The sequence below is a fragment of the Bos indicus genome, chromosome 13, assembly GCF_029378745.1.
Source record: "Bos indicus isolate NIAB-ARS_2022 breed Sahiwal x Tharparkar chromosome 13, NIAB-ARS_B.indTharparkar_mat_pri_1.0, whole genome shotgun sequence".
NCBI lineage: Eukaryota > Metazoa > Chordata > Mammalia > Artiodactyla > Bovidae > Bos > Bos indicus.
In genome coordinates, this window is record NC_091772.1 from 67,336,781 (window position 1) to 67,350,772 (window position 13,992).

Genomic DNA, 13,992 nt, shown 5'->3' on the forward strand with positions numbered 1-13,992 from the left:
TGCTAGAAGAGGTGGGATCAGAATAAGAAAAACACAGCAGTCTCTGCCTACATCAAGCTTAGAGCCAAAAACAGGAACCAACAGATTTTTTTCTGTAAAGGGCCAGAAAGCACATCTTTTAGTCTTGGCTGAATATATTGTCTCTGTTGTAACTACTCAACACTTCTGTTGTTAATAGAGAACAGCCTGCTAGAGTGCGTGTGGCTGTGTTCCAGTAAAACTTTATTAAAAAAAAAAAAAACAACACACAAAACAGGCAGCAGGCCAGATCTGAGCAATGGGCCATAATGTACAAACCCCCGGTCTAAAATAATCCACCAAGAATAAAAGGGATTTACACTATGAATGCAACCCTGATCTATAATACAATTAGGAAATTTACTAATATATACTCAGTTACAATAAAGAGCATAGACTTGGGGCAAGTGTGACCTGCTTTATGACTGTGGTTCCATCACCTCTTTGGTCTCTTAGCAAAAATCTATTAAATCTCTCCAAACCCCAGATTCCTCAATTTTAAAATAGCACGAGAAGACTTCCCCAGAAAGTGGTAATGAACCAAAGCCAAGTGTTATCCTGAAATGCTTGGTTAGTTAGCAAAGAAAGTTACCATTTTTCCTGCAGGTTACTGTTTATTGTTCTAATCATAGGCTGTTTTTGATTACGAAAACCTCATTCTCTGCTTCTGCATCTTTTGGCAGCAAAGGATTCCCATTCATGGGTTTTCCTGGCCAAGGTCATTGGACAAACCTACTTTCCCATATTTTCAGGGAAAATCCCACCAAAAAGGCCCACTTCACACACACAACCTCTCCTGCTGGCAGGAGGCATGCCTATTGCTTTAAATTTTTAGTTTTGGCTGCTCTAGGTCTTTGTTGCAACATGCAGGCTTTCTTGGCTGCAGTGCGCAGGGGCTGCTGCTTTATTTTTAATGTCAGCAGACACGCAGACTGACAAATACCTCTGAGAAGGGACCGTTGTCTGGAAGCTGAGTGAAGGATGAGACACACTGACTGGAGTTCAGTGGGTCCCCTTGCTTCTGGCCTCCTGGGTTATCCAGGCCAGCACAAGTGGGCGTCTTCCTAATGAAGTACACCACCTGCTGGGCTTCATGCCAGGGGCAGGCCCATCATAGGATACCCTAATAAGAAGCATCATACCTCACAAGTTTAGGAAAAGTCAGCGATACTTTGGTTTGTAGTGACAGACACCCAGTTTGACTGGCATATGGGCTTATTGCCTCAAGGCATGTGGGATCTTAGTTCCCCGCCAGGGGTCCAACTAGTCCCCTGTTGGATGGCAGATTCTTAACTGCTGGACTACAAGGGAAGTCCCAATACTGTGTACTTTACACCCCAGACAAGCTGACCAACTTGTTCCAGCTTGCCCAGGACTTTCCTAGTTTTGGCAACCAAAGTCCCATGTCCTGGGAAACCCCTCAATTCCATGCAAGCTAGGCCAGCTGGCCACACAAGCAGGTGCATGCTGAGCCTACCCCCGCAGCTTTTCCAGTGATATCAGCGCCTGTCTCCCTCTGACACTCTGCTTCCTGTCACAGCCCTCTACTCTTACGGGTCCTAACCTGAGCCAACCACCAGCAAGAGGTGGTTCACCTCTGTTCTAACACAACACCTGAAACAACAGCCCGCATGCCTAGCCTCAGAAGCAGGATGGAAGGACTTAAAGGGTGAAAACAGGATCTGGCCCATGACCCACATTCACGCTGCCCCGCCTCGCTGGCATGTGGCTTGTTGCGGATTTAAAACACAGGTGAGGTGGGTGTATACAGTTTATTGAATGGGCAAGTGGAGAGAAAAATCATAAACAGCTGCCAACTCAACAGAAAAACTCTTGTTCACTGAAGTCACCGAGGGACTGGGCCAGCCTTCTCGGTCTACGCCCTCCGAGGGCACCGCTGTCAGGAGTCAGAGCGGCTGAAGGGGATCCAGGCCGCCAGTCCCACAGCTTTGCCCCGGATCTCTAGTGCTGAGTGAACACGGCTCCCGTGACACTGTGGGCAGATGGCGGGCAGCTCTTCACGTGGGAAGGGCACTCTCCACGCTCTGCTCCATTGGTGCCCACAAACAATAGGGACCTTCAGGAAAGGACAGGCAAGACCAATGGTTGGGAGTTCCCATCTGCGTAGACTTAAACCAGCCAACCCTCCAGGGGGCGGTTCCCAGCCAGAGGCATTAACTCGCCAGCCAACCCGCAGGGGGTTGGTGGGTTCCCAGCTGGCTCGGTTCCCACCTCAGGGAGAAATACCAGCCATTCCAGATCCCAGGTGACCCCAAGGTCACTGACTCAGGAACTTGGGACCTCCTCAGCCACCTCCAGATCTAAGGCTGACCTAGGAGGGAAGAACCATACAAGCATTTAGTCTCCAGCACCATCTTCTCCCAAGGCAGCATCACTGAGAGGGTTCCAATCGACTAGGCCCAAGCTTCCAATTTATCCAAGCTCAACTAGAAATCACCAGAATAAATGCAGTAACAAAGAAAAACACATCAAAGGTTTGGTTTTTAGAACAAAGGATTTTCTTTCAAGCATTTCCAGATCTGGGCAGACAGACTAGACTTTAGTGCTATCAGGGGCTGTGAACCAAACTCCCACTGTATCTTCACATCAAAGGATGGACCACCACCCTCAGGAGCTCTCCCACCGTCATCCTATTCTGCAAAAGTTAAAATTCGTTAAGTGGCTCAGTCGTGTCTGACTCTTTGCGACCCCATGGACTGTAGCCTATCAGGCTCCTCTGTCCATGCGATTTTCCAGGCAAGAGTACTGGAATGGGTTGCCATTTCCTGCTCCAGGGATCTTCCCCACCCAGGGATCGAATCCGGGTCTCCCACATTGTAGGCAGATGTTTTTAGCGCCTGAGCCACCAGGGAAGCCCCTATTCTGCAAAGACCCACTTAATTTGGCCAGCCAAGAAAAATGGAAAGGCTGGCTGAGGGGCCCCAGGACCAGGGACTGGACAGGACAAGCCTCTGATGCACGTCAGGGGCAGAGGGCAGGTTTGAAAGCCAAGGGAACACTCAGGCTGTTGGATGCCTACCGAGTACCCCGTGGCTCACATCTAACAGTCTCACTACCTTCACATTATGAGATGCGAATAGAAACTTCTAGCAAAACAGAATCAAACACAAATGTAGACGGGAGAGAACTAGACATGAGCCCTCAGACCAAATGTGGGGAAAGGCGGGGGGCAATGGTGAATGGGACCCCACCTCACCTTGATCTGGGAGCTAGACACACCTCCTGGGGTGCCATGTTGCATCTTCGGAGTGTATTAAGCGAGGGCACTGGTAGAGGGTTTCTGCCTCCACCGAACACATCTGCAGCACAGGACAAAAGGTAGATGTCAGCCCTCTGCTGATGGCAGGGCTGGGGATTCTGTCAACAACAAGCGAGTCAGTCACGGTCTGTCTTGAATAACACATCGCAGGTTGTCCTCCACTCCTGTTAAGTCCACAGAGCAGAAGCCACGGTTTACAGCCCTTCCTCCCCACCCCATGCTCTTTCGCACTGCATGAACTTATTGCAGTGTGAAGACCAGGTATAAATGTGTTGACTGGTTTTTGCCAAGAGGTCCCTGAACTTCAAAGACAAAGTGAACCCCTGCAAATCCAGGGACCAGCCGAGGTCTAAGCTCTGAAGGGAATGGCAGGAGAAAAAAACTAGTGTGTGAAAGCTCCAGGGTTTGGAAGGGACGGCTGGGCCCTTCAAACACGGGGAAAGGTCTTTCAGAGACTCCTCTCCCTGCAGTATCGATGACCAGGGCACGGGCAGCCCACAATCACTTTCGATGCAGGAGCAGAAAAGGGCAGAAGGGGAGCCAGAGAGGACAGGAGACTGGCGCCAGGGGCATGGGGGATGCCCAAGTCGGGGGAGCAGCCCAGCCCAGCCACATCGAGTCCCGGCAGCTTTGTAGCACCCTGCCAAGACCCCACAAGACCTCCCTGCCAGGGGGAGTCAACACACTTCCAGCATAAAAAACAGCTTTCTGGCTGAAAACGATCAGGATGTTGGTCAGGACACAGCCATGAAACCTGTTTTAAAACCATCACTGCTATCCTAGCTTCCCTTTTCAGGTAAGCGGAGTCTGAGATGGAGGTCATAGGGCTAAACGGGTTCAGAGGTGGAACCAGAGTCTCTGGTGCGTAAACCCACATGCTCTCCATCACAAGACTTGGAAGGGAGGCGCCCGGCGAGCAGGTTTCTTCAGGGCCCTCCCCTGTGTAAATGGGAGAGACTGCCTCACACCAGGAGGCCACCGTCACCCCACTTCCCCTTACATGATCACCCAAGCCCCAGGAAACATGAAGAAGACTTTACAAAACACAGAATTCCACAGAAAGGTCCAAACACCTTACCTGGGGCCCCAGGGCCTAGCGGCTGGCTGGCATGAAGACGCCTCCCATGGAACCTCTGTGCACACAGACCCATCTGCAAGAGAAAAGCCGTGAGCGGGCACGCAGAGCAGGGCCTGGGGCTCACAGCGAACCACCTGGCACAGCAGCTGGCGGACTCCAGCACCCTCACAGTGGGGCTGTCACTGTAGTCCCCGAACGGCCACACTGTCACAGGAACAAGGACAAGGTGACTCTGGAAGGGGTGGGCAGGTCATCTGGGACAGGACTAACCCCCATGTCATCCTACGGGGCAACTGTGATCGATCTGCTGCGCATCCGTCTTGTTAAAAACAACATGCTGAGGTCAGGGTTTGCAGAGCAGCCTGTGGCCAACTGGCAGCGACTAGAATGGACTGGGAGGGCCAATAGCTGTAGAGGGAGGGCCGTGGGGCCACCATCTGGTATACGGGATAAGTACATATGTATCCTCAACGACACTGTGCTCTGTCCAGTCAATTACTAGAAAATCACCCCCAGCAGGATTAAAGACAGGTAACAGTAAGTCTACCTTTCATTAGAGAAACAACACACCCAGGGGAGAAGGAAAGGAGGCTGACCTAGCAGACTGGCTTGCCGGAGGGCATGGTGCCCTGACCCTCCGCAATGGGAGGAGTCTGATCTCCTCGCAACAGATAGGGCATCTCTACCTCTTTGTCCGCTCCCCGCCCCAACCTTTATGACCAGCTGCTATAGTCGGGCATCAGACACAACGCAAAGAGGCACTGCCCTCAAGATCACAGCATAACAGGCACAACCAGCAAATCAAGTTTCCCAGGCGGGGTTAGTGCTGGGGGGTGGGGCTGAGGATGTGGGAAGGGGTGCGGGGAGGAAGCAGAGAAAGCTTCCAGGAGGGGAGCCCTCCCCCGCCAGCCCATAGACCCGAGGCAGGGGCTGCTCCGGAAGAGGGGCACTCAGTGCACACACGCACTGGGTGCCAGGAAGCAACACAAGTCAGGGGAAAGACAGGCATGTGCGAAAGCGCCAGGGTTTGCAAGGGACAGGATGGACCCTCCAAACACGGGGAAAGGCTTTCGGCAATTCCTCTCCCTGCACTATCAATGACCAGGGCACAGGCAGCCCACGGTCACTTTCGAATGCAGGGGCAGAGAAGGGCAGTGAGGGAGCCGAGCAGAGAGGCTACTGCCAGGACCCTGAGAAGCCTGGACGAGGAGCAGACCAGCAGATGAAGCACTGACCAGACTCACAGTCTAAGATGGCAGATCTACCCTGGATCATTTCCCAGTCCCTGCCAAGAGCCGAAGGGAAGACTGATGGCAGAAACGCGGAGAACCCCTGGGTTCCGAAGGAGTGAGTGTACACACCACCAGGACTGAACACCATACAGAATTCTCGCTCAGGCTCACAGAAGAGCCCTCAGCTGGTCACTGGGTGTGAACCTCCATCCTCTCAACATTACTGCAGCCTCCACAGGGGGCTCTCAGCAGCAGAAGGGGGGCCGGGCCTCCAACTGCACGCTCACTCCCCACACCTCTGGCTTCCCAGTCTGCACAGAACTGGGAAGATGAGCAGGACAGAATGAGCAGGACACCACCTACCTGGGTCTCAGTCTCGGCTCTCCCCGAGGACACCTCTCACCCAAAGCAGCCACGTGACACTCCTGCAGGAGACAAGAGGCCAGCAGGTGATCAGCCCACCAGACAGGAAACCATCATGCTCAGCAGCAGGAAAACCCGGGGTGTGACTGCTGGGGAATCTGGGTCTGAGGCAATGAACCCACTACAGCCCGACTCCCCCACCCTCAGTGCACCTCGGGCTTGGCCACTGTCACAGCAACTGAAGGGCTGTCCGGTTTGGAAGGGACAAGCAAGGATCGCCTGAATTAGGAGGAAAATTCTTGCAACTTTTCCTCGGCCCGTATTTCCAACAACTAGGACACAGGCAGCCTGTAACCACTTCAAATCCAGTGGCAAACAAGGTCTCAGGGCTGCTGAGACCGGAGACCAGAGTCACAAGACCACTGCAGGGGCAGAACCCACCCACATGCTTTCCCAAAGCCTCACAGAAACCAGCACTGAGCCAGGCAGAGGGCAGTCAACTGACATCAGCCGCCAGCAAGTGTCTAAGAGGCAGTAGGAGGGAGACGGTGTGTGACAGCTCCAGAGTTCAGAAGGGACAGGATGGACCCTCCAAACACGGGGAAAACGCCCTCAGCAATTCCTCTCCCTGCACTATCAATGACCAAGGCACCGGCAGCCCACGATCACTTTCGAATGCAGGGGCAGAGAAGGGCAGATGGGGAATCAGGCAGAGGAGCCCGGGTTAGCAGCTGGCTCTCCACCCAGGCAGGGGAAAGCTGCACAGCCAGGCCCAGGACCCCAGGCACTAGCCTCACTTCCTGAAAAGGTTCCACCTCCCCTCAGGGAGGGGAAGAAGCCAGGGGAAGACCAACTTCTGGTTAAAAAAAAAAAAGCCTCAATTACTCATCCACCCCACAAACATCAACTGAGGACCTACTCCATACCAAGAACTGTGAGTTCAAATAAAAAGAACACAGACCAGGCCTCTGCCCTTCCGGAGTGATTGCCATTTTCCCCCTTGAAGGAAAGGAAAGCTCAGGAGAATAAAGGAACTCACCCCAGGTTCCCCGGCTAATGAGGGGCTGACTCAGGATCCGAACTCAGGCCTTTCTGGCCCCCAAACCCACCCCCATCCTCTTGCACAAGGGCTTTGCAAGGCAGGTCCCAGAACCCCCAAGCCCAGGAACCACCGCCTCTGCAGTAGGGCAGGAAGGCCACAGCTCCAGCACTGCCCCAGGGGGCAGCTCAGTTCCTGGACACGGCGGGAGCGCGGCAGGCAGTGCGGGTCAGGGTCCTGCAGGAGGGGAGGGGGCGCCGCCCGAGGCAGCGTCTTCAGCTGCGCAGGGCCTGGCCCGGCAAAGAGAAGGGAAGGCCTTCAACGCGAAACAGGGGCCCAGGAAGCCAGACACTGCCCTTCTGGGGCCCTGGGGAGGCTCTCAAAGTGGAGGTTTGAACACTTTTCCCTTAGAGGTTACCGAGGGAAATGGGCTAATGGTCACGAAGGTTATCTGCCCGGCACCGACGAGCAGCTGCAAGGGATGAAACGCTGGAGTCGGAGGTGATGGGATGTGATCCGGGGGCTCTGGCGCAGCACGTGTGCGGTTCACACCGGCTCCGCACGAACCTCCCTGCAAGACCTCGGGCCAACGCATCCCCGGACCCGCTTCTCACCGTCGGCCAGCCCAAGTCTCCCCACAGATGGGTGAGGCCAGGAAACCCCCATATTCCGAAGCGGCGCCGGCCGGAGGCCAGACGACCAGAGGCCCCTCTGTCGAGAAGACGAGTCCCGAGAGACCCACAGGCTCAGGGGACGGGCTCGGAACCGGGAGTGGCCCTGGGCTCCGAGGCGACCTGCGGCCTGTGCTCCCCGCTTGGGTCTGTTTCCCCTTGGGCTGGGAAGGGAGCGGACCACGTGCCCGGCGCTCCCCGCAGAGGACTTACCCGGGGTGCCCCACGACCAGACGGCGCGGGAGAGCGGCGGAGACAAAGCCGACAGTGCGGGAAGATACCGGTGTCCGCGGATGTCCCCGGATACGTGCAGATGGCGCGGGATCCACGACGAACCGTGGACAAAGAGGCAAGAACCACCTCCACACGCACAGCGACGGCGGAAATGCAGTTGAAGCGGGGCTTGCGGCCTAGAGCGGCGTTGCCCGGACTGGATCCCGCGCAACCAGTTTTGTAGCGCCCTCTTGTGGAGCGGAGTCCAAGTTCTGCGTCTGCATGACTGGGTAATTTCCAGAAGCAGCCCGGAATTTTGGCAGTAACGTTTCCTCACCTGCTCTGCTTTTCTTTGTGTTCTGTTTGTTGTCACTGATTTGTCATTAATCTGTAGGAATGGTTACTCTTCTACCAGTTGTTGTTTAGTCGCTAAATCGTGTCCAACTCTTGCAAGCCTATGGACTGGTAGTCTGCCAGGCTCCTCTGTTCCTGGGATTATCCGGGCTGGAATCCTGGACTGGGTTGCCATTTCCTCCTCCAGGGGATCTTCCCGACCCAGGGATTTAACCTGCATCTCTTCCGTCTCCTGCTTGGCAGGCAGATTCTTTACCAGGGAGCCTAAGACAGGAACTGTTGTTATTAGCAAGAGCTTGTGTGGATTGTGTTGAGTTTGGACAATAGGGGTCTTAATCTGATTTACCATTGTATTCAGAGTGCCTAGTTTTGTGGCTGGCTCAGTTGAACAAATGAATGAATTCTGACTGTGTATTCATTTGGACCTCGCCAGACTAAAATACTGTTCCGATGACCTACAACTGGAACGTGAGAATGACAAGGAGATAAGCCTAGCATGGTAGGCAGGTGCTTTGCTAAAAGGTCATCCTAAAAGTAAAACTAGCCTTGAAGCTGCTTTTGATCAAGAAGGACTTAATCATGTTTGCATTGACTGATACAACAAAGAGGGAGATGGCTGGGGGTGGTCTCTGAGGGTGAAAACACTCCATCTTCTGTAGCTGGGAGGAGCTGGTGCAGTTCTAAGACATGAGAACCCTGGGGGTCTCCTGAGGGGGAGGGGGAGGGGGATGCTGTGGCTGGTAGGACATGAGTCAAAGGAGCCGGGTGAGAACACAGCGCTGGTGTCCTCCTGCCTCCTGCTCTTGCCCTTACTCTCCGTGTGGCCATGACCTAACTTTGTCCAGCCTTCGTTTTCCTTTCTGGAAAATGTGCAGAATCAGAGCTCCCCTCCTCATAGCGTTGCTGTGAGGATTAAATGAAACAGTGCACGTCGAGGACACAGCGCAGAGCAGATGGCCAAGCGTGGTAGTTGCTCTACGTAAGTATTTTTGAAAAAGTCCAGAGTTTCTGTCACTGTGAGGACACCATGGATTATTTAGGACACCATGGGATTATTTATGAGGCAGAGAGAGTGCACCATATTTGAAGGGTCTAAAGGCAGCGCTATCCAGTAGAAATACAATGCTGGCTGAATGTGTAATTTTAAATTTCCCAGGAGCCACATTAAAAAGGTTAAGCAACTATATACTCCAATAAAACTTAATAAAAAAAAGAAAAGATTAAAAAGGGGGAGGTGCTTCTCTCATAGCTCAGTTGGTAAAGAATCCGACTACAATGCAGGAAACCTGGGTTCGATTCCTGGGTCCGGAGGATCCCCTGGAGAAGGAAATGGCAACCCACTCCAGTATCCTTGCCTGGAGAATCCCATGGACAGAGGAGCCTGGCAGGCTACAGTCCATGGGGTTGCAAGAGTTGGACACGACTTAGCGATTAAACCAGCACCAAGGTTAAAAAAAAAAAAGGTACCAAACGTGTAGAATGGACAAACTACAAGGTCCTGCTGTACAGCACAGGGAACTATATTCAATGTCCAGTGATAAACCATCGTGGAAAAGAGTATGAAAAAGAATATAGGGCCCTTCTCTGGTGGCCCAGTGGTTAAGAATCCACTTGCCAATGCAGAGGACACAGGTTTGATTCCTGGTCCAGGAAGATACCACATACGGTGGGGCAACTAAGCCCGTGTGCCACAACTACTGAGCCCATGTGCTGGAACTGCTGAAGCCCAAGTGCTCTAAGAGTCATGCTTCACAAGGAGAGAGGTCACCGCAATGAGAAGCCGGTGCACCACCGCTAGAGAGTAGCCCCTGCTCACCAAAACTAGAGAAAGCCCGAATAAATAAATAAATAAATAAATAATTTAAAAAGAATATATATACAGAGAGAGTCACTTTGCTGTACACCAAAAACTAACACAACATTGTAACTCAACTATACTTCAATAAAAATAAATAAAAAATTCTAAAGTACCTAAAAGGTGAAATTAATTTTAATAATATATTTTAGTTAATACAAGATAATCAAAATATTATTTCAATATGTAATCAATATTTTTAAATTATTAATAGAATATTTACTATTTCTTTTCCTTTGTACATAGTCTTCGGAATCAGTGCATGTTTTATGCTGACAGCACATTGCAACTGGGACTGGCGATATTTTCAGTGCTCTGTGGCCACATGTGCCTGGTGGCTGCTGTGTCCATCAGCCCAGGTCTCAGGCCATCTGGCTTGGATCAGCCCTTTGGAGCCAGAGGAGAGAAACAGCAAGTGGGAGACTGACAGCAAGTCCCTTCTGCAGGCCCCACCCACGAGCCTGGGACCGCCTGAGAGGGGCTGGGTCTCCTGCACCACTCAGATGAGGAGCCTCATAGTTCTAAACTGGAGAGTAAAGGAAAGCTGCTTTCAGAAGGCTGGGAAAGGTCAGAGCCATGATTCCAGCCTAGATAATCTGCATCTTTGTGCCCGTGATGCCAGGGAGGGAATCTGGGCGGGTTCATTTCTGCATCCCCAGTCTCTAGAGGAGGCTGGCCATCTAAAAGGTGTGGTTGATGCTTGTTGTTAGTGTAACAAGATATTAAAATAGATATTTCAGCCGAGGTACCAAGGAGGCACCAAAATACAGAAAAGAATAGCTGAACAACAACAAGTCACAGTTGTAATTTTTGAAGGTTCCACCTGATAAAATGGCAGCTGCCTTCCAAAGAGGGTATTGGATTAGATGTCGAATTTAGGAAGAAATAACTGGAAAATGGTTGCTTGTGACTCATGCCTCTCTTCTAATCCGAGGGTATTAACAGTATAGTGGGGCTTCCCTGGTGGTCCAGTGGTTAAGAATCTGCCTTGCAATGCAGGGGCGACCGGTTCGATCCCTGGTCTGGGAAGATCCCACGTGCTGCCGAGCCACTAAGCCCATGCATCAGAACTACTGATCCTGCGCACAGCAACTACTGAAGCCACATGCCCTAGAGCCGTGCTCTGCGACAAGGGAAACCACCACAAGGAGAGGCCCACGCACCGCAACTGGAGAGTAGCCCCCGCTCTCTGCAACGAGAGAAAGCCTGTGCAAAGCAGTGAAGGCCCAGCACAGCCATAAACAAATATATATATGTATGTTTTAAAGTACAATGTTAGGCATGAAAAAGAGGGAATTATGGGCTCTATGTCTTAAAACACTCCCTCCTCCTTTGCCCCCAAGAGGAAGAGTAGGAGGAAGTTCCTTTTGCTCTGGTGAACTTCATACCTGGGAGCTCCAGCAAGAACACCCCGGAGCTTGATTAATGTCACCTAGCGTTGGAAAGCCCAGGTGACCCGTGCCCAACCCCTTCCTCAGTCAAGGGTACATTGTCTCCTTTAGCAGGTGTAGGATCTGGACTAGGACTGGCTACCTGCTGCCCAAGACGTTCTACTTTAGACAGAGCCTGCTAGGGGGAGGGGGCCCCCAAGAAGAGGGCCTGTTCACATCACGTGGGGTTCACTCAAAGGGCACCAGGAGGGGGCTCGCTGAAGAACCCCTGAAACAGGGGCTGAGGGAGAATGCACAGCCTCAATTTCAGGTCCAGCCTGGGGAGAGATGTTCCCCCATCTCACTCTTCATTTCACCTGATCCTGGAGGTACTGGGAGTGGGGGGGTAGGGGGACTGAGCAGAAACTGGTGACTAGAAACACATCTGGGCAAGTAAAGGGAGAAGGTTCCCATTCCCTCCTAGCAGACAGCAGCCCACCCTATGCTTGGTCCCAGACGGTGGAGAGCAGAGAAGTCTTAACTATCAACAGTCACTGAAGGCATGATGAATATATGAGATGAACATTTAAATTAATGGAATAGAAATCATGTTTGCTATTTTTAGTAACACAATACTTATTACCTAAGAAGGATCAGAGAAGTTATGAGGACTGCCTGATATTTTTCCAAGGATAGGGAAAAGATATTTCCATTTAGGAAGTTTAAAGAGAGAGGCAAAATATATATATAATATATATGTTTTACGATGACATACGAAAAGTCTCACTTTCAAAATACTGATCGCATTTATAAAGGATAGGGCTGTGACTGGGAGGCCAACATTCTGCCATCTTGGAGTTTGTGACCTCACAGTGGCTGAGAGATTCCTGCTGCCTGGACTTGGGGGGGCACTGGGGTGGGGAGATGAGGTCTCAGCTGACTAAACAGATTGTACCAAGGAAGTGATGCCCAGGGTCTAGGCCGGAAGTCAGCAGCTGGCCTGGTGAGCCCTGCAGGAGCTCCAGGCTCCAACCCCACACTAAGAATGAACAACATACTGGAAGTTTTTATTTTTCTGTTCCTCTTCCTCATCATCATCTTACTGATGCTCTGTTACTACGTCTTTCAGGAGGAATAGGCTTGGGCTTCTGCAGGCTGGGACTGAGGCCCAGTGGTAGCCTTGGCCAGTCCAGCCGCCCAGGGCCTCTGCTGTCCTGTGGCCCAGGGCTGGGCCTGTTTGGGGGTCTCCAGCAGCCCCAAACCCTCACTGGATGCTCGGACAGACTGAGATGAGACAGAGGGTCTCTCCACCAGGGTCAGTTCCCACCGAGGTCTCAGTACCCCCACTTCCCTGGGTCCCCTAGGTGGGTTCTCTGACTCCCAAACCTCTCTGTTACTAGACTTGCTTCTGGTTCATTTTTGTCCTGGGCTGAAGGCCACTGATGCTGGAGAGGGGGTCAGTGTGAGCTCACTGAGGGTTTATATAGCTCAGGCCTCTGCCATGGGAGCAAACAGGAGAAGAGATGGCTTTCTCCCTTCAGAAACTGACAGGCTGGGCCCTGGGGGACCAGAGTCCAAGAGAAAGACTGATAACTTTGGCTGGTGACATTGGACTTTCCTTCATTTGACGGTGGACAGTCCTTGAACACAACCTTCTTGACTAATGACTCTGGATGGTCTTAGCTATTTAACTTGTTTCCCTGAACAACAGTTTTGGGCCTCCTTTGCTAACTAAATAACTGAGATGTTTGTGGCTTACTAACTTAAACCTTCCTGACTTGAGAATCATCAACTATCTTGCCTGAATACTTGAGCAACCAGGATAACAATATTTGACTTTGGCTCATTCTCTCTCACCATGCTAGTTGACGATATCAATTCTTTACTCTTTTAAAATATTTATTTATTTATGCCTGTGCTTATTTGGCTGTGCTGAGTCTTAGTTGCAGCATACAGGACCTTCTGTCTTCGCTATGTTGTGTGAACTCTTAGTTGTGGTGTGGGGCATCTAGTTTCCTGACCAGGGATGGAACCTGGGCCCCCTGCACTGGGAGCGCAGAATCTTAGCCTCTGGATCACAAAGGAAGTCCCCAATTCTTTACTTTTATGACCTTGGGTCGTCCTGGCCAAGGGCAGCAGACATCCCTGACTATTTTTCTGGAACTTCTAGGATAAAAATAGAATAATTCTTCTATGATTTCACCATTATGTATGATATTGACTGACGGTTTCCCTGGTGGCTCTGTGGTAAAGAATCCGCCTACCAATGCAGGAGACATAAGAGATGAGAGTTTGATCTGTGGGTCAGGAAAATCCTCTGGAGGAGGGTATGGCTACCCATTCCAGTATTCTTGCCTGGAGAATCCCACGGACAGAGGAGCCTGGCGGGTTACACTCCACTGTGTCGAAAAGAGTCAGATATGACTGAAGTGACTAAGCACAATGTTTTATGATGTATATTCTATTTTTAGAATTCTAAGAATGTTTATAGTTATGAATGAATGTTAATTTTTAATCAA

General features: G+C 51.5%; 3 non-coding genes across 3 annotated transcripts; all 3 read right to left on the reverse strand.

Annotated features, from left to right (window-relative positions):
* Positions 1-3,684: 3,684 nt before the first annotated feature.
* LOC139186717 (small nucleolar RNA SNORA71) lies at positions 3,685-3,816 on the reverse strand. Its single transcript, XR_011570385.1, has one exon. It is a non-coding gene; the product is annotated as a small nucleolar RNA SNORA71 (small nucleolar RNA).
* Positions 3,817-5,384: 1,568 nt separating this feature from the next.
* On the reverse strand, positions 5,385-5,517 carry LOC139186713 (small nucleolar RNA SNORA71). The gene has a single exon (XR_011570381.1). It is a non-coding gene; the product is annotated as a small nucleolar RNA SNORA71 (small nucleolar RNA).
* A 1,003-nt stretch (positions 5,518-6,520) lies between these two features.
* Positions 6,521-6,654, reverse strand: LOC139186716 (small nucleolar RNA SNORA71). The gene has a single exon (XR_011570384.1). It is a non-coding gene; the product is annotated as a small nucleolar RNA SNORA71 (small nucleolar RNA).
* Between the last annotated feature and the right edge of the window lie 7,338 nt (positions 6,655-13,992).